The sequence below is a fragment of the Rhipicephalus microplus genome, chromosome 5 (assembly GCF_043290135.1).
Source record: "Rhipicephalus microplus isolate Deutch F79 chromosome 5, USDA_Rmic, whole genome shotgun sequence".
Lineage (NCBI taxonomy): Eukaryota > Metazoa > Arthropoda > Arachnida > Ixodida > Ixodidae > Rhipicephalus > Rhipicephalus microplus.
Window position 1 is genome coordinate 22,691,904 of NC_134704.1, and position 24,502 is coordinate 22,716,405.

General features: G+C 44.2%; 1 protein-coding gene across 6 annotated transcripts in view; it reads left to right on the plus strand.

Moving 5' to 3' along the window:
* The window catches only part of LOC119173478 (metabotropic glutamate receptor-like), a 450,920-nt gene that overhangs the window by 217,226 nt on the left and 209,192 nt on the right, over positions 1-24,502 (plus strand). For all 6 annotated transcript variants that reach the window (XR_012895306.1, XM_075894965.1, XM_075894964.1 and 3 more), the window contains one exon: positions 17,298-17,395. The gene's annotated coding sequence lies outside the window, so the exon portion shown is untranslated. The remainder of the gene's footprint in view (positions 1-17,297; positions 17,396-24,502) is intronic.

A 24,502-nucleotide genomic window follows, 5' to 3' on the forward strand; every position in this document is an offset into this window, starting at 1 on the left:
AGTCTCGCTCTTTATTGCTCGCTTTTTTTATGCGTCAGTTTGCCGTTCACTGTTAAATAAGTACCTTCTTTCATCTATGGTATATGTATTTTGTTTTTTTTGCATTCAAAACTTTTTTTTACATCACGCGGCTATAAGTTGCATCCCTGGGCTTTCCTTAGCCCACCTTTTCAAGGCCACGTCCTTTCCCTGTCCACGCGCAAAGAAGCATGTGACAATATACAGAGAGCCTTGTGGGGTCACGTTTTGCGGCCGTTGCATAGACCGCCTCGCCATAGGCAACGTCCCAGTCGCATCTCATCACTCCCCACAACTTTAACTTTTTTTTCATCCATTCTTACAATTATTCTAACACTTGCACGGGCTGCACTGTCGAGATGCTGCGCCCGAGTAAAGTGTTTACCTCTTACACTCCTTATCAGCGCTGTCGCAGGAAACCTCGTTTGGAAGGTGCGTAAACTTTTTTTTTCCGCATCAGCTGCAGACAAACTTGTTACGGTAGTGAAGGCGACCCACACGCATGTAGGTGATGTACACGTTTCGGCGCTGACAAGAAAAAAGAGGTGTGCATGAAAGCACCGCTTGGAGCTTGAAACTGGGAAACATCTGGAGCACTAGTGTTGACTTGGTAGAACAGCGTCGGGCGTCATTTCTGCGGAAAGAGAATGACTTCAGTCGAATTCGAAAAAGAGTCGTTAACTGACGCAGCTTATAACTTCATGTGAATTTCTGTGCTTCGAGGCGCTGATTCGGGATAGCTCGTATCGGTCACTTGCCTTCATATTCGTAAAGCTAAACGGAAAAAGAAGGAGACACAGAAGGAACACATAAGCAACGCCCGTTTCGTTTATGTGTTTCTTCTGTGCCTCCATTTTTTTCTGTTTTGCGCTACGAATATAAAGGCAATATCTGTTTATTTTACGGACTTCGTCATCATGTTTTCTTTTTATCGCGTTTTTTTTGTCAGTAAAAGTTCCCGTCAATGAAGTGTACTTACTTTCTTTGGATTAGTTCATAAGGTTGATACCATGCTAAAGGTAATATTGAGCTCTAAGAGTGTAATCAGATTTGAACGCTGTTGTGATTGTCTTAGTGGCGCAAGTGTTGTCCTTGTCTTCATTGTATTGAGTTTATACCTTGTACACAAGGTATAAGGAAGGCTTTTCTTAGTAGAACATATGCACGTTAAAAAAACCCAGGTGGTCGAAATTTTCGAAGCCCTCCACTACGGCTTTTCTCACAATCATATGGTGGTTTTGGGACGTCAAACCCCACATACCAATCAATCAATTTGTAGAACATATGTTCGCCGTCGCCTCACATACCAATCCATGCGCGGCATACTGAGGTTGCGCACTCGCCAAGAAGTTTTCTTCCTCTTATTCTTCGAGTGCCTTGATGATGATAAGTTATCATGAGTAGTTCAAAAACTAGTGCACTTGGCGTAATGCAAGCAAAACCACGCATCAAAGTAGAAAAAGAGAAAGCAAGCAGGATATAAAATGGGAGAGAAGGGGAGAAATGGAAAGAAAATAGAAACCGCAATAAAGAGAAAAATATATAAGGCGGAAGCAAGAAATAATTGGAAATGGAGATATAAATAAATAAATAAATAAATAAATAAATAAATAAATAAATAAATAAATAAATAAATAAATAAAGAGAACGAAAAAAAGAAAGAAAGAAAGAAAGAAAGAAAGAAAGAAAGAAAGAAAGAAAGAAAGAAAGGAAGAAAGAAAGAAAGAAAGAAAGTTTTTCTAGCCCAATATAAGCGAATTTTACGTACGATCCATGCACGTTATAGAAACCTCACACGCCTGCTGAAGACATCACAATACTTCGTCTGGAATATTTTTGTGTGCTTCACCTCACTAGTGCTATTTTGAAGGTGAAGCACGCTTTACAGACAGCAAAAGCGCATGGAATATTAGTTTTTTATGAGAGGGGTCGAAGGGAAGAAAAAAAAGATTGCCCTTGAGATTAGAGGCAAGAAGAAGTGAAAGAAAGAAAGAAAGAGAGAAAGGAAAAAGAAGAAAGAAAGAAAGAAAGAAAGAAGGAAAGAAAGAAGGAAAGAAAGGAAGAAAGCGAGAGAAAGAAAGAAAGAAAGAAAGAAAGAAAGAAAGAAAGAAAGAAAGAAAGAAAGAAAGAAAGAAAGAAAGAAAGAAAGAAAGAAAGAAAGAAAGAAAGCTTCACACATCCATTGCACCCCTAGTACGGAGCTGCCTCACTTTTTTTTTTTCGCGGAGCGGCGAGCGAAGCCAATATCGTGACAATTGTGCCTCTTGGTAATATCAGTCAAGTTGGATCTGTACTTCCTCAGATTAGCTTAAAAAGCGCCCTCGTTCTTGTTACATTAAATTATAGTTTATTTGGGAGGTCCATTTGCAAAATAATCTGTGTTCTGTGTTGTACATTTATGTGATGCTGAGTTCTTATAAAATCCCTTGTTTCAAGGTAGATCCTTGTGCACCGTCCTAATGAGTAAATATTTCATAAGATGCCGTTGAACAAGCTCGCAACCCTCGCATAAATGATTGAGGACTAGGTATTTATGTAAACTAAGGAATGCATCTGATTCCATATTTCAAACATAGGTTCAGTAATTCATATATGTGCTTAGATATAGCACGTTTTTCTGCGGAAATACAGGAACTTCATAGCTGAGGGCCTCTTAGTGGTACAAACTTAACGTTAAATAATCTGTGTTTTTCTTGTCTCTTTTTTAATGTTTCATATATATGTTAAATTTGAACGACTCGTAAATTTTGAGACACCAGAAAATGCAATAGTATCTGTGGCAATTATTTTACTTTTATTGTTATTTTTTAACAGTCTACCTCACTGAGTTTCGAACCTACCGATGTAAATCGGTATTGTAATTCACACGCTACAACCTCACTGGCTTCTATACCCATTTCGCTCTTTGAAGTATCCTAAAAGTATTTTTGCAGCCAAATATAGGCGAACTTTATGTACGATTCACGCGTGTCATAGAAACCTCGCGCTTCTACAAAGAAAATCGCAACACTTCGTTCTGTAGAATTTTTTGTGCTTCACCTCACTAACACTATTCCACAGGTGAAGCACGCTTTACATTCAGCAAACGCACATGGATTATCAGTTTTTGATCTATCAAGGGGGTTGAAGGAAAAAAAAATAAAGTGACACTTCGGATTAGAGCTGAGAAGTTGAACACAAACAGAGAGAAAGAAAGAGTGAGCACTGCGTGCACGCCGTAGGTCGCGCAGTTATCCTCAGATTTCGGAGTTCTTCGCGCACAAGTAGACGATGAGGAACTTTGTGCGCTTTCGATTCAGATTACTCATGTAAAATGAATGAAAACTCTTGTTTTGACTAAACATTTGTTAAAATATATCGCGAGATATTTGTTGCTATTCATTTGAATACCTTCAGGTAACTTAGAATCAGAATAGCTTCACATTTCAGACGTATTCCCCAGAAAGTAACAGGGGGCTCTAAAATTATGTTTGTTTGTATGTTTGCTTGTTTGTTTGTCTAAAACTGCAACCGTGTTTTCTTCGCGGGGGCAGGAGTGAGTTTCCTTTTTTTTGTTCCTCAATGTGAACTAAACAACAAAAACCCTTACGACAAGTAGAATTAAGGTGTAAATAAATGTTATATGTTATAGAATCTAAATGAAGGAAGGTCGTGCTACCAACGCAGTTTGATACTTGCTAGTGTACCTTGTTCAAACGCAGTAGACGATCGGTAGCAGGAACACAATGAGCGGCCGTGTAAACAGCCAACCAGGCCCTAGCGTCATGATGTACTGCGCCTAATGAGATCAACCGCCGTTCTATCTTTTTCTCCGTTCGTTGTGCAATGTTTGTCTCATCACCGCTGTCCCCAGCTCCAATAGATTTCACGATTGGATTGATGACTCATATGAAGTTTCACGCTTTTCTGACTGTGCTGCCTTGTTTGTTTTTATTCTCATCTTTAAACAACGACTACCCTGCAGCAGAGCGACAAAGTAAACACAGGTTTTGTGATAACTGAGAAAACCTGAAACCTATTTACTTTATTATTCATGATGCTTTGTGACAAGAAAAAACCAAGCTTGCTTAGCTACTTCCGGTCAGTTGGTTCAACTTGTTTGCCGTGGATGGTGCTCATCAGACTTTTCCAGTCGCTGTGTGTGTGTACGAAGCTTGTTAGCAACCACCGAACGTCAGGCAGGCTAGTGGCTGCGACCTGTACGCTGGTCATGTGGTGGTATAGCGCTGTAGAAGCGACAGAGAAAAAAAAGACAGTAAGCTGATAAGAACAAAGAGCAAATCCTATTGGGAACTGTGCTTTTCCCCAGCCGGCCTTGGAGGAAATTGGCGAAGAGAAGCGCCTTCTGTTCATCGCTCCAGTGGCAAGTTTCGGGTCGCTCGTTGCTCCACGGGTGCACTGTGAAGGTAATGAAAGCCGGTAATTTAAGAGGGGATTCGACAAACATGAATGGCCAGGACTTCATCAGGCTCCTTGTTTTTTTCGCTTTCTAGGTATAAATTTTGTTATTTCAGCTACGGTAGTTCATTAGTGTTCTTTCTCGTTCATCAATTTTGTTTTGTTTCATCCCAATCGGCTCTTTCGCATGTCTTAATTCTATTGTCATGTCACCGAATAAATCTTGATAGGTGTAAGCATGCATGAAGGGTTGCTGTTGAATAACTTTGCTCACTTATTCACATCAATTTGTTTTAAACGATTCTTGTGCTTTTATGAGCAGTGTGTAATCGTGACTTGAATTACGTATTCAATGTCTTACTGGCGCGAAATGAGGGGATCACAGAAGGAAGGCAAATACCTCACCGCCATGTGTGTATTGAATTAAGGCCTCCTTACGGGTTAAATGGTGTATTCTCGTAGACGATCGTTAACTACGAAATATTAGAAGAAGACAGCACCAAAGCGGACACACTGTACACCGGCCACCCGCTTAATATTCTTTGCATATCTTCCTTTGTATTGTTTTTTCCCTAGTTTAGCTCTATCAACAATCAATTGTATGTGTGCTTCTTTCTGCTCTCGCCTTTTTTGCTTGCTGTGGGAAGCATGGTACGTGCTGCACCAACCGTTCTAACGCTCAGCGTCTTCCAAACAGGCTGACGATGCGAACGGACGTTGCGAGTGTAGTAACGAGTGAGCAAAACGCCTCCTCTTCGGTGCTTAAATAAGTTAGCTAACGGGCCCTACACGACAGGTGCTCGCACGCACGCTCAAGCAACAGCCAATGCCGGTAGGCGGCCGGCTTGATCGCTGGTTGCGGGCAAAGTGCCGCTTTATGAACGCTCGCCTCCCGCGCTGAAGGGCGGTTGCGTGCCCTGGGCCGCCTCCTCGTCTTCTTCCGGTCCTCGCTTCTCGGAAAGGGTGAGGAAACAAACAGGTGAGCCGACGAGGTCGAGCCGAAGCCCCGCTGACTTCCTGCCCCGACCTTTCATCCCCTTTTGTGACCTCTCCCTACGTTCCCGCTTCTTCCCCCCACCCCTTCCGCTTTCGCTCCATCTGTATTGCGAGGCGCTTCGCGGCGAACGGTAGGCAACCGGCTACGTGGCGTGCCCGCTGAGCCGAGCATTTCGCCGATGGGGGCGTGGTTGCCGTGAACGACAATTACGGGGCGGAATAACAGCCGGCCGGCTGCGGAATGATCGAGAAGCACTGGCCCTCCTAAGGCTTTGTTTCCTTTCTACGAAGGGTATGGGTTCTGTTGCACTTTCTATCTTACTCAGAGTCCTACTCGCTCTTTCGATGTCTCACTGTTTCCTTTTGTTGGCCTCGTCCACGTGGCTATTCTTTTCTACATACAGAAGTGTCAGCAGCTATGAAGAGCACATTACGTTTCAGTATCCATAAAGACAATGTTTGCGCGTATTTGCGGGCATGTGAGACGTCCCAGTGGCGTGTGCAATGCAGCTATTTACTTACCCTTGGCCTTGAACCATTGAGATTCTCGGGGTGCTTTTAGCACAATAAAGAGTTTAGAAGCGCATAACTGTGGACAAAGGTGTTGAAGAAGACATAATATGAGCATCATGGAGTGTTGACAAATTGTGCGAGAAACTTTGCTTTCTTCCCTGCTGACGCTTTGCAATAAAAACTCTGCGCTTTCGTTAACGCTGAGGTCGCTCGCAGGTTTCGCTCTGTGCATTTCATGACTGACATTTTTATCTCATTCCCGACTACGTGTCCTTCGTCCACGTTCAATCCGCTATTCTTGTCTTTGATGAACGAGTTACACCATCTATTTCCATAGCTTCACTTCCAAACGGCAGAAATCACTTGCACGCAGTATAAATCCGGGCTTTTGATGTTGATGATTCCTGAATAATCCTTCGTGTGCACACGAGAAAAATGACAGTGTGAGGAAGATTATAAAGGTATACTTCCTACGGTGCCCAGTGTGTCGTAATGGTATGAAGGAATCATTCATTGTAGCGCCGAATGTGTCAAATATTCGCCGTGAATGTGTCGTCATTCGCTTCAGCTCTTTGTTGTTACAATCCGGTTCGCGCCTGTTTGATTTCTCTGAGCACGTCGCCTTGATGGGCGTGGCTGGCGACCTGCCCTCTTTTCAGAGCAAGACGCCTTGAGTGCTAATCGACTCACCCCTCAAGTACTGATGGTATAAACTTGGCTGCTTATTTTTTTTAAAATTGCAGCGGCTTTTATGTGAACTGCGTTTATTATTTGTGAGAATACCTGTCGCAATATGGACAGTGTAAGCCACACTATTCTATCTCGATCAAAGATCAATAATAGTCGAGGTTTTGTTTATGTAACGTCATTTGTCGTTATCGATTTTTATATCATAGCGAAATTGAATAGTTTGGCTTACTCGTTTTTTATTTGAACAATTTCTTCTTTTTTCTCATGTGTGCACTTAAATTCCAAGTAATGTTTTTCGTTCACCCCTCGGATTTTTACTCGACGAACACATTGTCTGATCACATTATACGAAAAGTCATGGAGCTTCCAAAATGAATTTCTATAAGCCAAACCCTCTTGAAATATTAAGCAATCCTGTAGTGTCGGTGACCTTATTCTTCTAAACAGGAGGTCATTTAAATATTCGATATGGTTGTGTATCCATAAAGCATGAAATTTCATTTCAACGACTGCTTGCCGCACTCACAGCTTATTCTACAATAAGCCATGTTGTCTACTTTGCTCACTGGTCAGTTGCAGATACGGCACCAAAGAGTGAATGGACAATTTCTACTAAACTACTCCCCTATTGTTTCCTTCTAGGCTGTTCAGTAACCGCAAAACTTGCGCATACAGAAATCGCACTCAATTTTTAAGCCAATTGAATGTGTGGCAGCAACAAATGAATGCTGCAAAGCTTACAGAGCAGCCCCGCCGCGGTGGTCTAGTGGCTAAGTTACTCGGCTGCTGACCCGCTGGTCGCGGGATCGGATCCTGGCTGCGGCGACTGCCTTTCTGATGGAGGCGGAAATGTTGTAGGCCCGTGTGCTTTGATTTTGGTGCACGGTAAATAACCCCAGATGGTCGAAATTACCGGAGCCCTCCACTATGGCATTTCTCATAATCATATGGTGCTTTTGTTACGTTAAACACCACGTATCAATCAAAGCCTAGAGAGCATATGTGTAGCTTCGCAAACAAGCAATTGGGTTTCAACTGAACCCCGTCAAGGCATCGCTGTTGTTTATAAACATCGTATTGTTCAATCGCAACACTTGAATGATTCAAAATAGCCCCCGTGTTTCCTCTCCGACTGGGCGGCCTTCATCGGCTGCGCTTGCACGATTTCACTCCAGCATAGAGCATACGGCACGTGGGTGAGGAATCATTTTTATAGGGATCATCATGGCACCGCTAATGGTGATAGTGTGTTCATATAATTGCTGTCCAAACAGAAAGAGGAAGCGGTTGCCGGCGTGCGCTGTCCTTTACTCACTATCGAAGCGCACTCGCCGGAAACGGTCACTAGATTTTTTTCCAACGAAACAAGCTGCGCCACATATAAACGCCGTGGAAAAGCATCACCCCAGGCTGCTATAAATGCGATACGATGCTCCCACAATCATGTAGTACCGTTGTTACACGGTACACTTGCGATCGAGATTGAGCCTGCTAAGGATCGCATTCCTCAAACATGATCGGCTTCCTTTGTAAATCACGTAAAGGAGGCAGTAGTGAAACTCTGTTCGAATCAACTCCGAAGGTGATCGAAGGTGCCCGGTGACACCGGTACAAAAGTGGCTATTGGTTTGCTTGCGTTCTGTTCAACAATGACTTTATATGAAAGCCTTTAGCGGACCGCTGTTTTGTAACACCGCAATGCGGAACCGGGAAGCAGCGCAGCGTGCAGGAATGGCATCTGGTGTACGGTTATTTGAACAAAGGCTTAACGATATCCAGATTCTTCAGAATAGGGACGCAGAAAAATGAGCAGCGGCTATGGAATCAGCGCAGCGGAACGCGTTCTATCCGATCAGCTATCCGCGCCCTTGTTTCAGTCGACACCATGTTACGGCTCAGCGAACCGCGAAGGGCTAAAACCCCGTCGGAGGGCGTGAGCCCAGCGGAACTGGTGAGTCGTTAAAGCGATTTTCCAGTGGCCCTCCTTCGCACACCGTTATCCAAAGGGCGATCGAGGGGGGAAAATAATAAGAGCAGCGTGACTCAGACAAGCTGTCGCTGCCAAGCGCTTCTTCTTGCGAAATCCTGCAGTCGTCGAGTGTCCGTAGCACAACTTTCAGCTTCGATGGCGCCAAATTTTTCTTTTATTTCTTTGCAGCCTATAGCAGAGCTGTTAGAAGTGCGACAGCGTGACTTTTAAAGAACAAGTCCCTTTTGTTGGATCGTTCTTTATTGTGCTTCTCTCAAAGGTTTTGTTTATATGACCTTTTGTATAGTAGTCAACGCCTCTCTATCTGTCCCTTGTTTTCAAAATCAATTACAGAGTGCGACAAATTAATTTATTATGCGACAATTAGGGGATGTAGGTACGTTTCTAAAACACCGGCTACTCCTTTTCCCGGTCGTGAAAAGTGCACCAACTAAGAGTTTCTACAGGAAAGAACAGCTAGGTAGAGTTTATATAGGTCAGTTCACGTGATAATACGAAGAAAAACAACATGACGTCCGGTCACATAACGCTACAAATCACTACGCGATCACGTCCAGTTTTATCTCTCGATTGCAAATCGTCCTCTGCCGCTTACGCAACTTGTAACGTCACTCGCTTACTTTCACGGCCGACTGAATGAGCGGCCAAGCTTGATTGGAGGCTGTACGCTTCGCCAAATTAAATGAATAAAGCGCTGCATGCAAAGAAGAGAAAGTGGAACGATCAATGCGACAGGTGAATTTATTTACGAACAAATCATGGAGTGACTTACCCAATAACCACGTAAGTGCACATTCGACGCCTTTAAAGCTGGAAGGGGCTTAACCTTGTGGTGTTCTGTGGTATTCTAGGAGGAAAAACAGGAAGGCAAAGAAAGGCAGGGTTGTTAAACAGTCTAGAAGAACTGGTTAACATTCGTGTCTTTCTAGGGAAACACAGGGAAAGTGGATTCAAAGATGGAGAAAGAGAGAGAAAGAAGAGGAATCACGCACACAAAGTCGCACTTCACAGTCGCCTTAGCACAGTAATTTTGCTGGTGCAAATCTGCTGCCTTCAGGACGTTGGGCATCGCCTTCGTCACCTTCACCCGCGATGTCCTCTCCTCTCACGTCGACATTCCAGAATTCTTTTCACCGTCATCAGTCTCTGATTTAGGCGAGCCGGAGCCGCTACTAGAGATGTTCTTCGTGTATTGTAGCGAGCACAGTTGCAGAAAATGTGCTCTAATGTTTCCTCGCTACAATAGTTGTTGCAGAAAGGGTTGTGGGTAATTCCAACCCAAAAGCATAATCACTTCGTGAAAGCCACTCTCATTCATAAACGGGAAGGCAGAGTGGCATCATATCGGTGTAGTCCAGTAAGTGTCTGAAGACGTGTGCAGTGTTCGAGCAGTGGCGGTGTTGGCAGTGTAGTCTACTTTCTGTATTCCTATTGGAGAAAGTGAGTAGTTGTGCAACCGCACGAAATTGGATAGCAGCATTGGTCCTCGAGAGCTTTTAAGGTACAGGCGTGAGCATGAGAAGTATGGAAGGAAACACCAAAGATGTGTTTAACTATTGATTGCTCGTTTACTAGCGATGTATAAATGCGAATGTACCGTACTGATTTATACGTGGCACCTTTCTCTTCAACAGTAATAAGAGTTGCAGCGCAAGCACGAAGGTGCTAGAAGAAACGAGAAACGAAAGGCGAGGCAAGGAAAGCAAAGAGGACAACACGAGCGCCTCTTTGCTTTCCTTGCCTCGTCTTTCGTTTCTCGTTTCTTCTAGCACCTTCGTACTTGCGCTGCAACCCTTATTACTATGGAATGTAACCAACTAGCCCAAATAGCCGTTTTTCTCTTTAACATTTTCTATTATGAACGTTTTGATGCTAGTCTGCGGGGGCCACATTTTGATGGAGGTAATATGCTGAAGGCTGCTGTATTTAGATTTAGGTGCTCGTAAAAAAACATCTGATGGTGCAAATTTCAGGAGCCCTCCGCTACAGCCCTCACTCATATCGTTGTTTTGGAATGCAAAGCCTTAAAATGATTAATAATATTATCTTCTACTTGATGACTTGTTTGGCGCTGCATTGACTCTTGAAGGCAATTCCAGTGTTCCATTTCATAATGCTCACAACTGTATACTAAACTTTCCATCGCGTATTGCACTTTGTCGACGTTACTTCGTCAAAGAACACTTGTAACGGTGATTGGTGAGTGAGAACTCTTATGACTTGCCCTTCAATGGCTTCTCACTGTAATGTTCTGGATGGAAAAGCCCTTGTACCAGTTTCGCTCTATTTTCTAATTTACTTTTACGTGTGTACGTAGTTCGTGATTAGAATAATAAGTAACCGCAAAAAACACATGGGACACAAAGTGACAACAGAAAGCGGTTGTCTCTTCTTGTGCCTCGTGTATTCTTTGTTGTTGATTTTTCTACCAACAAGCTATTCCCCCACGCTCTGCTGAGCGTGCACACATATCTACGAACTGGACTGAGTACCTTGCATTCATGCATAAGTATGTATACTACCTGAGTAAGCGCACATATACGAACATACGATGCAATAAACGTTAAAGACCGGATGCGCGTACAAGATTCGCGAGCGTCGGCTTGTGGTCATTCCAGTCTATAGATCGATCTTGCGACGAGAGTCACTCGATATGGCGGCACCACGCTGACTGGAACGAGCCTGAACTCTCATTTCCGACCTCCTTTTTTCTCTCTCCCTTTTGCCTTTTCTTTCTTCTGTGTCGTTTTTATTTCCCCCTCTTTCTCTTCTTACGCGCCGTCCTTGCTTCTTTGTTTACTCGCGAGACGGCGTCAATGATCTGAGCGATGGTGTCTGGCTGCTTGCGCCATCCACTCAATGGCTCTCGATGCGGAATTCCCTGAGCCCGTGCCCGCATCACGCCCGCATGCACCGCTGAGCTGGCACGCGCACAAACTTCAGGAGGGAGCGCGCAAAAAAAAAAGCCAAAGTAAGGAAGGCCCATATCGACCCAATTGAGTTGTGTAAGCAGCCCGCACAGCAACGAGTGAAAGAAAAATAAACTTTTTGCAGTTACCGCCTCTTGTCACTCGATCTCTTTTATGCGGCGTCGCGTTGGGGGAGTGTTTTTCGCATGCGTGGGCTGGAAAAAAAGCATCGCGTTTCGTAACAATGTACAAGCATCATGTCATCACGAAAGCTTCGTAATAGCTTTTTTATTGCCTTTGAGAAGCGCAGTTGCCTTTACATTCGTAACCCGAGGGTACTTACCAAGACAAGTCATTTCTTTACAAAGCTAAGTTGACCGTGGTCATTCACCACTTCTTCTGAAGTCTTTGTACTGGGGTGCCAAGAGGAAGGTAGTGTGAAATTCGCATCACGTTAAGGGACCTGGGAAAACTAGAGTTGCGTACAACGAAATGATTCATAAGAACGAACCCCAAAGGGAATATGTACGTTTTCGTGAAGAATCGCGAACAATTACTCGTGAAAGTGAGAAGTGCGAAATGTCTCACTCTTTAAGGGTCCGCTACAGTACGGTCGAGTTTCACTCGAACGAAATCCCGTCAGCGTGCTCTTCCTGATTTCGTTTTTTCAACAGGTGGCGCTGAAACTATCGGGTGCATAGGGTTCTGCGATGCCAGCGTTCCTTTATGCAGGGTGGTGACAAGCGCCGCCATATTTGGTTGGAGTACGTGCGGTCGGTAGGTACGCGTTGAACTGGCGACGTCAAAGAACACAATATTAGCACAACACGCCCACGTGTGTCCGCGTCCACCATTTGATCCAGCATGGCGGAAGTGGTTGCCTTCACCCTGCACGAAAGAACGCTTGTATCGAGGATGTACAGAGCTTGGATAAAGGAGAGCACAGGTGTAACATTTTTAACGTCAAATATACCTCACTGCCGTTATCAGTGACTCGGGCGGCAAAGGTTTCATTCATACAAAGCTTTATTTGTCCCGACGACGTAAAGCAGTTAGCGAACTGTGCGAGGAGCTCAACCACACTCTTACACCGAAGTTGGAAATGTATTTCGGCTCAGAAGTTTTGTTTCGCACGGTTACAGCTTCACGAACGGGCGTTTCGCACATTTGGAGAAGCACTCAATCTGCCCTACATGCGGTTCGCGTCGGCAGCACCATCCTGAGGACCGCCACGTATTTCGTGGGAAGAGCTTTGGCGGGGTTTCCGCGCGATTTAATAGAATCCGCAGAATTCGCGCGCTTTCGCTGATCGTGCAGGATAGGCGGGTTCTGGCGGGACGGAAGACTGTGCTCGAATACAACGCCATTCGGAAGCTTTGAAAGTTTTAGAGTGTTAGGGTATGTTTCTGTCTTTACTTAGGTGAGTCACCTTTGTGCCGGTTCGGTAAACCGAAATCTCATGCTGGCAATGTGAAAACGATGAGAAGACTATGCCGGTCGTGTACAAATTGAATAGATGGAATAGTTGAGCGCACATGACAGCAAATAAGTGAGCTTAAAGTACTTGCATCGAACAGATGGCACTGGCGTTCATATACTCACGCTGTTACCAGGAGCTCTCAAAAGCACATGACATCACGCATCAGAAGCAACAACGAAGACAGTGACATTCTTGGCCGACGCTAGTACGATTCGGTTTTTTTTTATACGTGACAGTGCATAATTATGGGACTATCGGCTGTTTTGCTGCGTATTTTACTGTTATGTTGAAAATTATGCGACTGATTGACTGTGCGCATTGGGTTCTGTTCAATCTGTTAAAGTCACCATATACGCACGTATATGTGATTGTTGAGTGCGTTGCTTATGCTAAAAGCGTTATGCTAAATTGTGTATTGTATGTGCTGTGGACTTGCTACGCTTGGAGACTTGGACATTCCGTGAACTTTGTTATTCGACACATTTAAGCGATAAGGAGTAGCCGGTACCCTATTGGTACGCCAACATCTCCTTACATCACATCAGTAAAATAAATAACAACAATGATAACAACAGCAACAACTGTCAAAAACCAAGTGGCTCTCACGGTCTCCTTTCTATTCGTGTCTCTTTGTACTAGATCAAAAGAGAGAGATAAAGATGCAAAGAAAGGCAGGGAGGTTAACCAGACACACATCCGGTTTCCTACCCTGCACTGGGGAAGGGATGAAGGGGAGAAAAGAGGTTGCAGAGAGATGAGAAGGTACACACAATCACGAGCACACTCGGGGAGCACACACAGTCTACAGGCGGTCGCTCATGTTTGTTGACATTAAGTAAGATCAAACCTATTTCTCAACCACGCATGGTACACAAAATCGATCGAAAGCGGAAATAGATCTCCGTGAATTGTGTCTTACGTTGCGGGTCTCGAGGAGTCGTGTGTGTCTATTCTATTTCTACATAATAGTCGCCTTCTTCGTTTATTTTGTTTCTTTAGTGTTAGTTTTTTTTTCCCCGGACATCTGCCCGCCAGACTCAACAGAGTTCTCCCTATCATCGCTGTATGGTCAATAAATCCGTGGCCGGTTGTACGAAATTTTTACTCCTACGTCTTATTCCGACACTGAGCTTCGGCCAGGACAGCTGGTTCTGAGCTTTTCCTAAAGAGTACCAACATTAACCATCTCGTGAATAATAAGGCTCACTTGAGTGTGAAGTTGGGCTTGTTGATAAAGCGTAACTTTTCACTTAACGCAAAGTTTTTAGACAGGACAAAAGCAGAGAAGCCGAAACAGTGAGATAACAATATAAAAAGAAAGACACCGATTCTGGGAAACTTGCGTCATCTAACTTTAAACAAACTGTTCAAAATTAGCGATCGTCTTTGTGCTGGCCCTCGTCATGCGTCCAATTTTTGTGCTACAGCCCGTGCTTTGTTCAATGTGAGCTGCGTGTCATATACTGTACCTATTACCGGTATCATGTTGGCGCGTATAGGTGGGCCAAGCTGGCCGATGAATAAGCCTTTAGTTTTCACAAGCACAAAAAATAGTGGTAGCGTCAAAGGAATGTGCCCATTTAGCGCAGCACTGCATCATGTGCGGCTGCTCACCCATTTTCGTTCACTTAAGCATTCTGTATAGGCATCCTGATAAAGCTACCCTGTGAATTAACCGGAGCTTTCCAAATTAGGAGATGCGGGGATCGATGTGTCAACCACCCGTCTATTGCCCTATCACAGAAGGATTATTCCTATTCGATTAATACGCTGCACTATCTTTTTTTAGTCCCACCCCGCCTCCTTTTTTATTGTCATGATTATTAAACGCACCCCCCCCCTTTGTTTTTTACACAAGTACCTTCACAAGTTTTTGTTCCGCTCGTGTTCTTATTTCGTTCCTGTTTTGTACTGCGCCCCACTTTTTTGCAACAAAGTCCACATGCTTTATTTTCGTTTGTTACTGTTGCTGGTGGCAGTATTTTACTGCTACACAGACAATCTGTGTACTTTTTATTAATTGCTCATTTATATTCTTCTGTGTGCTGATATGTCTGGCTTGCCACTCCATCACTGTGCCAAACTCGCAAGGAAGATTAATTTCGCTTATCCTGCTAACGTACAACGTTCAACATTGTGTTCAGCGTACGATGTTCAACGTCTGTTGTCTCTATGCAAGTTTCCAAGCATCGTTGTCTTCATTTTATCTTGTTATCTTACTTGAGCGTTTTCTTGCCGTCTGCGTAAACAAAAAAAAAGGAAACTTGTTAAAACGCTGTGCTCACCGCTAATATTTTCCCAGTTTTCTTGAGTTCAAGAATGTCTTTTTTATTTTTTTTATATTTGCTTTGCTCGTACTTTTAACTTTTTAGTCTCATAAAGTAGCTTTGCTTTCTCAAAATAGACGTTATGTCCACAAGTACGAAAGGAAAAAGCGCCGTTATGTCGAAAAGAAACCATGTGTTCGTGAAAAACTTTCGTCGCCTTTCGTACTTTCTTTTTTTTCAGGCCACGCGCCTTAAGGTTAAGCAGAGATAAGCTGAAGGAAGCACTTTATAAGAAGCTCAACGTTCAGTCTTGCTAATCCAAGTGGCAAGCCCCACCAGACGTCGCCTTTCACTTGCTGCGGTTTTACTTTCGATCTCATAACATTTAGGTTGTAACCAAGGCTGTGCCATATGTTATCACCACAAGATGAGAAGCGCTAATCCGACACAGCTCTGCAATGGTAGGCAATAAGTTCTTAAACTCCTTTTTTAACGACATCCACAGTGTGCACACTTGGCGAGGAATAATCTCGATGGAGTGTTTCCTGGAATGGTCCCAAAGATTTTCGAAGTGATGTTACAACCTTCTGCCTACCTCCTCATGCTTTTCGTGTATCTACTTTTTTTAATTCTTCTGGCACATGCATCCTAAACTCTTTTAAGCCTTCAGAAAGAACCATTAATGAAGGTTATTTCACTTACTCTCCAGCGCATGCATTGGACACCACTTGGTTTTGAGAACGCCTGGATATTCAGCCTTGGGTTCCCTAGTTGCCTATGTTGCAATAAAACTTCTTCACAGACGTTCTTTAATAGGGTTTTCTTCTTCAATAAAGTCTTGGGGGGGGGGCACTCTTCTTTTGCGTGAAGGTGACGTTCAACAGCAAGCTTTGCTCTTATAAAGGTAGAGAGTCGGCAGGAATTTATTTGTTTGTTTAATTTTGCTCCCTATAAGTTAGAAAAGTTCAAGGTCATGATTTGCCTAATGAACTTACAGCAGCTCGTTAATAATTCGGTGAACGCGGGCTGCATTACATTTTTTTCCAACTCAGCAAAGACCCTTTTTTTTCAATCTTTTCTTCTTGAAGGGGCCCTGCAACAGTTCTCAAAATAATTATCAAATGTCTTCATTAAACGAGTGTATTGTCTCACTAATCCACCACCGCAATGATTTTAGAATGCTTCGGGCACGAGTGAAGCTACTCGTGCTTCTGTATGGTGTGCTTAACATTTAGTGTGAGCACTTCAGCATAAAAACCAAGACGGGCCTCAGAAAGCAGCAGAGACCAGCACTGTCTTTTCTACTCTTTGTGGTTCGTCTTTCTTTGCGCTGAAGTTTTCACCGTAAATACTATGTACCAACTAGACCCAACAGAAGTCTTATTGGTTCTTAACATTGGCGACCCGAAGGCCACGCAAATGAAATCGTGGCCGTGGTGGCCGCATTTTGACGGAGACGTAATAATAATAATAATAATAATAATAATAATAATAATAATAATAATAATAATAATAATAATAATAATAATAATAATAATAATAATAATAATAATAATAATGTTATTGTTATGAGAGACGCCGGTGTGGAGGGCTCCGGCAATGGTGATCATATGGTGTTCAATGGTGATCATCTGGAGTGGCAATGGTGATAATCTTGAGTGGCAAGGGTGATCACCTGGGGTTCAATGGTGAACATCTGGTGGTCTTTAAAGTACTCTGACACCCCGCAGTGCACCGGCCTCTAGCATATTCCGCCTCCATCGAAATGCGGCCACCGTGGCCGAAGTCGCACCCGCGACCTTCGGGTCAGCAGCCGAGCACACTGGCCGCTACGCCACCACGGCCGACAAGGAAGGCAACAAATCTAGAGACCCGTTTACTTATAGACTATAGGTACACGTTAGAAAACACCAGGTGGTTGAAATCGCCGGAGCCGTCCACTATGACGTCTCTCGTAATCACACCGTAATTACATTTAGCACACACACAAAAAAACAAATATCATTAACTTGTGTTTGTCTATATTTTTTTCTCAGGTCGAGTGAAGACCCGGGCTCTGTTCCGGTTTCGACTTGGTGCTCGGACGCCACGTGGTGGGGCGATCGTCTCGGTGCAGCACTGGAGCCTGCGTAAGGTGAGCGAGGAATTTCACTGAGCCTTCTTCGGGAGACTCCCTTGACTCCAGTCGTTCCATTCTTTCCTAAAATTATTATAGCATTGGTAATAGTAGCCCTGAGGAAATAGAATTGATTGATTGATTTGTGGGGTTTAACGTCCCAAAACCACTATATGATTATGAGAGACGCCGTAGTGGAGGGCTCCGGAAATTTAGACCACCTGGGGTTCTTTAACGTGCACCCAAATCTGAGTACACGGGCCTACAACATTTCCGCCTCCATCGGAAATGCAGCCGCCGCAGCCGGGATTCGAACCCGCGCCCTGCGGGTCAGCAGCCGAGTACCTTAACCACTAGACCACCGCGGCGGGGCCTGAGGAAATAGAAATAAAACTGGAAGGTAAGATAGGGGTGAGCACTTAGCACATTGCACAGATGCACACGCACGCAATAAAAAAAAGGAGAGAAGGGGGTATATTTCATATTTTTTCACAAGCGTTTCAAACGGTTAGTGCGTTTAAAGCAATGATTTTACAGCCGTCTACACCGCAGACACTCGAGTCTATGGCCCCCAAAAAATGCCAAATTTTAAACAAGTGGATTGTCCCATACATGAAGCAACACATGAAAGTATCGAGATACTTCCCGATCGCCATGAGGGACGTTTTAGTGGTGACCATTCTTCCACTTTATTGTACAGAATTGCTTGCTGGGCCATTCGGTGTGTAGTTAACAAAGCAACCATCACATTCGCGTTTCAAAAACTAACTCGCAAAATACAATCTTTTTTTTTTCATCTCGAGATGGCGCAGAGTATACATTCGGCTATTATGATTTAGTTTGTGGGACGACTGACAACGCTTTCTACACAGTTCCATAAATTCGTCACCAAAAGTGCAGCCATCTTCTCTGTTCTGCTTTATTCACAGATGTATAGGGACCGCGAGACAGAGTTAAATGAGACTCCATTTTCGCCACACGCAAATCAGTAGTCACGCTTGACCAGTTTCTGTCTTTATAGACCTGCAAAATCAAGCTCTCGAAAAATCTTGATGTCCCTGTGTAGCTTAATTTTGTGCTCCCTACGAAGATTGACTTCGAAGCACTCCCTGTCAAATGACCATTTCACGACCATGCAATGAGTCATCAAAACTGAGTTTGCCTTAATGCAGGAGGAGGAATAAACTTTATTATAAGAAACCAGCAGGTTTAGGGTACCGGGCCTAGGCCTCCCATGAGGGAACGCCACAACTTTCTCCGTGTTTTGCGCCATGTGCTCCTTCTGCTAAAATATGAAAATGAAACTGTGTTCTGTTCAATATTGGCTGCTGCAATGGGATTGATATAGGGAGAGCACCAACGTAACTTCATTTGTCTAGGTTCCTGAACACTACGTGAGAGAAATAAATAATAATAAGTTTTGTTTAGAATCATTATTAGTAACTTAAAGGAGGAAGCACATGGAGGAGGAATAACATAAAAATAACTAAATAAGGTAATGAACAATGTAATACAACACTTATTATTGGTTAATTAGTTGATTCATTAACTGTTGTGTACCAGCTGTCCACGTTGCTCGGCTAAAAATTATTTCTAGCCACATAAAAGTCAACCATGTGTTGGTCAACACTTACAAACTTATAGTTTGGCAAACACTTCTACACACTTGCTTGGTTAGGAATTTCGAGGTTAACCTAAGGCGAAATTGTGGTCTTCCCGTTGTCTTTACGTTCTCGACGCTCATACTAGTAAACACACTCGTGTCATTCTTCCCATTTCTACATGACACGCGCTATGTATAATATACGATGGTGTCGCACTCAAGCCAACGGTGACACGTCTTCTTGCCACCAATGTTGCTGCTGCCGGACTGAGTACGTTAGCAAAATAAGTCGCCCAATAGTGACACCGCACGAAATGGCGGAGACGTAGCCACGGACGTAGCAACGATGCCCGTTCCTAAATAGGCCGTGGCGATTATGTCATTACCGGCGGATTATCTCGGCCGTCAGGCGAAACACACACACGACCGGTCCGTGCACGTAGGAGTGCGCTGCATGCCGTCGTTTTCCCGCGAGCTGTTTATCGTGTCGCGTGCCCACAAATTGTCCGGTGGCCACTCGTAATGTGCTGCGAGGTCATCGCTGGGCGTTATTTGGTGAGGATCCGTTAATGATGCCTCCCCTCCCCCCCCTCGGGTTCTTCCTTCGGCGCATCGTTGCTTTGCGGCGAGGCTTACCGCGTCGAAGTGAGGCGTGCTACCGATTTGGGCTTTTGCGTGGAGACTGACGAGAGTGTGGCCTCTGCTATATAGTTTGCCGCTAGTGTTGTTTCTGGTTCGCTACCGCTGTGGTTAATCGAGTCGGAGGAATGTCTCGTGGTACGAAGCTGTTTTCTCCCCAGTCGTCCACGGAGCTTGCGCATAATCCCGACCTTGGCTGCATCTGGACCATGCGCCACTAAAATTCATTCATTCATTCATTCATTCATTTTTGTTGATATGTGGTGAAATATTGTAGTGCAATAAGGATGCCGGCTGCTCTTAATGAAATCGAGCCTACGACACACTTCAAAGACCTGAGACAAAGTTACCGGTACAAACATAAAACAGATAGAAAGGTTATTCTCGTAAACTTACACAGCGTTTCTGAAGCTATACGCCAATTAGCCTAATACAGGATGCGCTTAACACGAAACACACATATTAATGACACTTAAACGAGGAGAAGCAGTACAGGGTAATCAAAAGCTGTAATTCATTAATTCATTCAATCTCTTTCGTTCATTGAATCAATACACGTAAATTTGCTGGTACGGAGGCGCGCTCGGGCAAAACTGATGCCTTTGTGAATGTCCACCTATTGTGAGGATCTCAGTTCACCCTAAAATAATTGATTGGTTGATTTGTGGTGTTTAACGTCCCAAAAATACCATATGATTATGAGAGACGCCATAGTTTAGGGCTCCGGAAATTCTGACCACCTGTGGTTCTTTAACGTGCACCCAAATCTGAGTACACGGGCCTACAACATTCCCGCCTCCATCGGAAATGCAGCTGCCACAGCCGAGATTTGATCCCGTGACCTGCGGGTCAGCAGCCGAGTACCTTAGCCACTAGACCGCCATGGCGGGGCGTTCAACCTAAAAAGCTACTGTAACACGGCATGTAGATATCATGCGACAGCTTCCTTTGTCCTCCAATCGCAACTATTTCATCGGGAAAGAGGACTTCAGCGCGTTAGCATGGCTGTACCAAATCCTTTTAAAGGACAACTTGCGTTTCAATTAACGAAACTTATAGATGGTTTCGTTTGTATATGTTACGCTAATCTATAATGAAAATATCGCACCTGAATAGAGACTAAAAAGATTTTCTTTAGTTAAGTAGCGCATTTTACAATGAAAGTGACCTTTTTTAAGACGCGAATCTTAAGATTCGCGTGAAACGCAAAGTAAAATCGCACTACCCACCGCAGGCAGTCTGCTGGTCTATTGTTTATGATAATTGACTGCGCGAACGAGTTCCGGCCGTGGCGGCCATATCTCATGGGAAACGAACTGCTGGAGGCTTGTTTGGCTAAATTTAGGAGCACGTTAAAGAACCACAAGCGATCTAAATTTTTGGAGCCCTTCACTAAAGCGTGCCTCATAATCATACCGTGGTTTCTGAACGTAAAATCCCAGCAATGAATATTGTTAATTGCAGTGACATGTACCACCTAATCAAAGTCACTGACGGAACGCCACGTGTTGATTTTTTTTTAAATTGCGCAACGCTGAGTTTAGCGACGTCGCTTGGTCGACATCCACTCGTGCACGTACCGCAGGAATGGATCGCGGTGCGTCTACCAAGGGAACGGGGGCAAAGTCGCTGGGCCGCGACCGCTTCGTTGCCGCCGGAGACGATGGTGTCGCATAACCCTATTTGCAAGGGTTAACGCTCGACGCGTCCTTCCACTCCCTTCTTGGCGAGCAGCGTCCTTGCTTCGGTAACTAAGCGCGCCCCTCGAGGCAGCCGAGCTTGTAGTAGTTGTATAGGTGTATACGTGCATCTCTCTGTGCAGTCAACGAATCGTTCCCTCTTGAACGCCTTGATCACAAGTCCGCCAGGAAGGCGTACTTCACAGCCCGAATGCCAGCGTCGATCTACGCTTAGTTTATAGCTGCATCGTCAAATACGGTGCAGCATTAGTAATGAAAGGTCAGCCGTTTAGCGATTTCGCGCCGTAGCACAAACAAGCACACGGATGGTGTGGAAGAGCAACACGGGACACAGCGCTAAGAGGAGCTAGTTTGTTGGACACAATTCACGCGGTAGAGCAGTCACCGTCCATGTGCCTGTTTTATGGGCGAAGCTCCTCCCGCCGAGGGTCGTGCGTCCGCGATGTACGTAGTAGTAGTAGTAGTAGTAGTAGTAGTAGTAGTAGTAGTAGTAGTAGTAGTAGTAGTAGTAGTAGTGGTGGTGGTGGTGGGTGGTGGTGGTGGTGGTGGTGGTGGTGGTGGTGGTGGTCGTGGTGGTGGTAGTAGTAGTAGTGGTGGTGGCGGTAGTAGTAGTGGTGGTAGTGGTAGTAGTGGTAGTAGTGATAGTAGTAGTAGTAGTTGGGGGAGGAGGAGAAGGAGAAGGAAGAGGAGGAGGAAGTAGCCACCTCCACGGCTGAATTAGAGGAGCGGCACGCGTGTGGAAACCCGCGCGCGTTAATCATAAGTATAAAGGTAATTGTTTATGATGATTCAACCTACGGAGACGATTATCGATGACGTAATCTCCAATAAAATTTGCCTTGAATTTTACGCTTACTAAAAAAAACTAGTAACAGCAGGACGCAGTTTGAGCTATATCTGACAAGAAAAATGTTGCCACGCTAAACTCGCTCGGCGTAACCTCCTTGCTTTTAGCAAGCTTTAGCGAGGTAGGGTCACAGTGCCATAAACTATCGGCGGTGAAAGGTGGTAATTAGACACGAAGCGCAGGTCATAGGAGAGGGCGTTCGTGCCGCTCCTCTAATCCGGCCATGCCACCTTTCGTTTAGTCCTTGGAATATCCGCTGGATGGCGGTACTATATTACACTCTATAAAGAGACGGTAACTCTCTTTTAGGTATCACACGACACTTCGAAGGAAGTTCAGTGATCTCCAAAGTGAGTTGACGTCCCTCTATAAATAGTCATATACTTGGCACATCAGGACGCGCCGAATGGAATCAAAGCACAGTTTTATTTTTTTCTCAAAGAAGTGACCAACGATTCCATATAGGCCAGTTGATAAATCTCCCCACGCGTAAAACAACCGGTTTTGTAATATTATCGTGGCTCATTACCACGAGGTAAAGCTAAATCGTAAGTAAGTTAAGCGATGTATTCTACACACGGGAGGCAATACCATTTTTTTAAAAGAGAAACAACTTTATTTTCCCATTTTTGAAGCAGCGGCTTAAAAAAAGGGAGGAGTTGGTTACGCCCTCTTGAGAAAAAGACGGGTGGTTTGCTTAAAAGGTACTTGCGGTATAGCTGGTTACGCATGACCTTTAGAAAAGCAGTGCAGACTCGAGAAACAGGACGTACTGAGAGACGAAATATTCGTGAACGCGGGGTGTCGCTAGAGGGCACACTCTTACAAAGGACACGCACACCATATAGGCACTGGGGTGAGTGGGCTTTGTGCGTTTTGTTCGTCCCGTTTTCTTTAATTTTCGCCGTTGTTTTAAGGATAATGATATTGGGAAGCCGAGTTCGAGGCTCATAGCAAGGAATACGGAGGAAGCAGTACTAAAGCGCATATAACACTTATAAACCATAACCGCGCACGACGTTCAGTGCAGAGCGAAACCGGAATGTTGCTATAGAGTAACTCAAGAGAACAGCATGATTTGACAGCTTCTAGACTTGGTCGCACAGTTCGAGTGAAAGGACAAAAAAAAAAACACGATGGAAGTCCGCCTCGGTGGTACAGTGGTTGCCGTTCTCCGCTGTTGCACAAAGGTCCTGGGTTCGATCCCAGCAGCGGCGGTCGCTTGAAGGTGTAGGCGAAACGCTGGATGCCCGTGTATAGTGTGCAATTTAGCGCACGGTAAAGAACACCGGGTGGTCGAAATTGCGAAATCCCTTCTCTATGGACAGTCTCATAATGATATCGTAGTTCTGGGATGTAAAACAGCTGATTATTATTATTATTATTATTATTATTATTATTATTATTATTATTATTATTATTATTATTATTATTATTATTATTATTATTATTATTATTATTATTATTATTATTATTATTATTATTATTATTATTATTATTATTATTATTAATTAAAGAAGGTAGACAGCTTGTCCAAGGTGATGTTGGAGAAATCATCAGCAGGCAACAGCGCTCTCGCCTATGAATCATTTCTCAGCTACCTTCGGAAGTCGCACGCTTCGAAATGTCTCAGCCGTCGGCAGCTTCAAAAGCACTGCACGCATTCCACGAGATATTAACTCAACGCGATCTTGGCTCGCATCCCTCTGGGCTCCTTCATTTCCCTACGCTGACAACTGTGCTCGTCCCGGGACGACACGGTCCACTGATTGTCGCCTCTGTCGGTCCAGCCGCACTGACGCCCCCAGTCTGGAGATTTCGTTAATTAACAGCTGATCAGTATTCATTAGCTTCCGCTCGCATCAGTGGATATCGTCTCTAGACCCTTCCCGCTTGGACTCTCCTTGATCACGAATATCTTTTCCTCAGTTGCTATTTTTTGTTTGTTACTTGTCTGGGATTGTTTGTCTAGAGTAAGGGTATCAAACACTGGTTCATCAGGAACAAACCTTTGTCACCATGCCAAGTGTTATTCGCATTATTTTCTAGTTTATTGCGATTAATAGAGCTTTGTTCGGGGGAGCTACCGAAGCGTTACTAGTATCAATTTTTTCTTTCATTCTTAGGAAGTCCATGTGGTCTCTGTGTGTTGACTGAGTGTGGAAACATCATCGTAAAACAAAAACCTTTTTCAGAAAGTTTATTCATACTTCATTTCGATATGAATATCTTTCTCGAAAGCTGCATCAAACCCCGCACGGATAAAACCCATACACGAGGTATACGGGAAAGACATTCCTTCAAACGGGGACATCAGGTGACATTTTGTTCAATTT